The 3,381-nt window shown below is 33.9% G+C and overlaps 1 non-coding gene across 1 annotated transcript; it reads left to right on the top strand.

The window, feature by feature from the left end:
* The first annotated feature begins 1,489 nt into the window (after nt 1-1,489).
* On the top strand, nt 1,490-1,654 carry LOC138991521 (U1 spliceosomal RNA). The gene has a single exon (XR_011467501.1). It is a non-coding gene; the product is annotated as a U1 spliceosomal RNA (small nuclear RNA).
* The last annotated feature ends 1,727 nt before the right edge of the window (nt 1,655-3,381 follow it).

The following is a 3,381-nucleotide window of genomic DNA, read 5'->3' as shown; positions in this document are numbered from 1 at the left end:
ACTCCAGTATTATTGCCTGGGGAATTCCATGGACAGAGGAGTATGGTGGGCTCACAGTCCACAGGACTGCAGAGTCAGACACAACTGAGTGACTTTCATTTTCATTTTTTCACTTCAAAAGGGGAAACACACATCAATATAATAATAATAGGGGGCTATGCTACCCGACTTCCATCTGTGGATGGATCATTGAGATAGAGTAACAATAAGGAAACATCAGCTTTAAATGACACATTAGAACAGATGCATTTAACAATATGTAATAACATTCCATCTAAAAGCAATGGAATACACATTCTTCTCAAGTGCTTATGGAAAGTCCCCCACAATATATCATATAAGGCAATAAAACAAATCTTAACAAATTTAAGAAGATTGAAATCTTATAAAAAAATCACTTAGAAAATCCCAGAAAATTACAAAAAAAAAAAGAAATCAATGAGGTGATATTACACTTAATACCACAGAAATACAAAGGATCAAAAAAGACTACTATGAATGATTATATACCAACAAAATGGGAAATCTAAAATAAATGGATAAATCCCTAGAAACATAAAACCTATCAACTGAAACATGAAGAAACAAAATCTGAACAGAAAGTTCACTATGCATGTTGAATCAGAACCAAAAACCTCCCAATAAACAAAGTCAGGGCGAGACTGCATCACTTGTAAATTTTACCAAACATTCTAATAAGATTTAATACCTATACTTCTCAAATTCTTGAAGAAATAGAAAAGGAGGAAACCCTTCCAAACTTTTAAAAGGCCAGCATTATCATAATGCCAAGTCAGACAAGAATGCCAACAAGAAAAAAAAAAAAATACAGGCCAGTATCCCTGATGAATGCACATGCAAGAATCCCGGACAACAATTAGTGAAGCAAATTCAGTAATACATTAAACGGATTGTTCGCCATGATCAAATGGGATTCATTCCAGGAATGCAAAGGTGGTTCAACAAAGGCAAACCAATCAATGTGATACACTACATTAACAGAATGAAGGATACAATTATACAATCATCTTAATAGATGAGAAAAAGCACTTGACAAAATTCAACACTGATTTTATGATAAATCTATGAACAAAGTATAGAGGAAATGTACCACAATAAAATATAGGTCATTAATGACAAGATTACAGTTAATATCATACCCAACAATAAAAAGTTAAAAGCTTTTCCTCTGAGATCAAGAATAAGTGCCTACTCTTGCCACTTGTCTTCAACATCATATTGGAATGCAAAACTAGATAAATTAGGCAAGAAAAAGAAATAAAGGGCATCCAAATTGGAAAGGAAGAAGCAACATAGTCTCTATCTACTGGTGACATATTACTATAGCAAATAGTAAAGACTCCACTAAAACTGTCAGAACTAATACACAAAGTCAGTAAAGTTGCAAGATTCAAAACTACACAAAAGTGATTGCATTACTCTATACTAATAAGTTATTATCAGAATGTGAAATTAAGAAAACAATGCCATACTTACCTGGCAGGGGCGATACTATGGTCATGAAGGTGGTTTCCCCAGGGCAAGGCTCATCTATTGCACTCCAGATATGCTGGCCCCTGCGATTTCTCCAAATGTGGGAAACTGGACTGCATAATTTGTTGTAGTGGGGGGACTGCATTGGTGTTTTCCTGTGAAGAAAAAAAAAAGAAAAGTATCCTGTTACAATTGTGTCAAAAAGAGTAAAATACTCAGAATAGTTAACCAAGGAAGTGAAAGATTTCTACACTGACAACTATAAGATATTGATAAAGGAAAATTGAAGAATACACAAATAAATGGAAAGATATCCCAGGTTTATGGATGAGAAAAATTAATATATTAAATTGTCCATACCATTCAAAGCAACCTACAGGTTCAATGCAATTTCTATCAAAATTCCAATGGCATTTTTCACAGAAACAGAATAAATAATCCTAAAATTTATAGAGAATCACAAGAGATTGCAAAAAGCCAAAGCAATCCTGAGGGGTGGAGGCGGGGTGGGGGAAATAAAGCCAGAAGCATTATACTCCCTGATTTCAAACTACATAACAAAGTTATAATAATCAGAACAATCACATTCCCATCAAATTTTAAAATTCATTTTTATTTTTTCCCAATCTGATAAGCAAAAAGTTCTCAATATATCTTAATTTGCATTTACAAATAACTAAAAAAATAAAATAGCTAGTAAAATTTAGGGGAAAAAAGTATACTACTGGCTTCAAAACAGATATATATACATATATACATATATATATCCCAACACAATGTAGTAGAGCCCAGAAGTAAATTAAGTGCCTATATATGCATGGGTTTATTAAAAATTTGCTAAGTCATGTCCGACTCTTTGCAACCCCATGGACTGTAGCCCACCAGGCTCCTCTGTTTGGAATTTTCCAGCAAGAATAGTGGAGTGTGTTGCCATTTCCTTCTCTAGGAACCAAGAATACACAATGGGGAAAGAATAATCTCATCAAAAAATGGTGACAGGAAAACTGGATAGTCACATGCAAAAGAATGAATCTAGACTACTCTCTTACACCATACACAACAATTAAATCTGAATGGATTAAAGAATTCAATGTAACACATGAAACCATAAAACCCTGTTGAAAACATGGACATTAAACCTCCTAGAGGGAATTCCCTGGTGGTCCAGTGGTTAGGACCCTGAACTCTCACTAGCAAGAGTCTGGGATGGATACCTGGTCAGGGAAATAAGATCTCACAAGCTATATGATGTGGCCAAATAAGTAAACAAACAAAAAAGTTCCTGGACATCAGTCTTGGGGGTGATTTATAGATTTGACACACAAAGCGAATGTAACAAAAGCAAAATAAACACAAGGAACTACATCAGGCTAAAACATTTTCACAACAAAGGAAACTATCAACAAAATGAATGGGAAAAATATTTGCAAATCATATATTTGATAAGACATCAATATCTGAAATATATAAAGAAATAATACAACTCAGTGGGAAAAAAAATCTAATAAGTGGGCAGAATATTTGAATACACATTTTTCCCAAGGAGACATAAATATTACCAATAGGTACATGAAAAGATGCTCAACATCACTAATCACTGGTGAAATGCAAACCAGAAACACAATAAGAAATTACTTTACACCTGTTAGAAAAACTTATCAAAAAGACAAGAAATAACAAGCATCATCAAGGATGTGGAGGAAAGGGAACGCCTGTGCACTGTTGGTGGGAATGCAAATTGGTACAGCCACTATGGAAAACATTATGGAGATTCCTCAAAAAATTTAAAATGGAACAGTCATACCAGCAATTCCACCTTTGGGTATTTATTTAAAGAAAAGGAAACCACTAATGTGAAAAGATACCATTGCAGTATTATTTGCTAAA

Source organism: Bos mutus, chromosome 17 (genome assembly GCF_027580195.1).
Source record: "Bos mutus isolate GX-2022 chromosome 17, NWIPB_WYAK_1.1, whole genome shotgun sequence".
Classification (NCBI taxonomy): Eukaryota; Metazoa; Chordata; class Mammalia; order Artiodactyla; family Bovidae; genus Bos; species Bos mutus.
The sequence above is the reverse complement of the archived record's forward strand: the minus strand, read 5'-3'. Positions and strand labels throughout refer to the sequence as shown.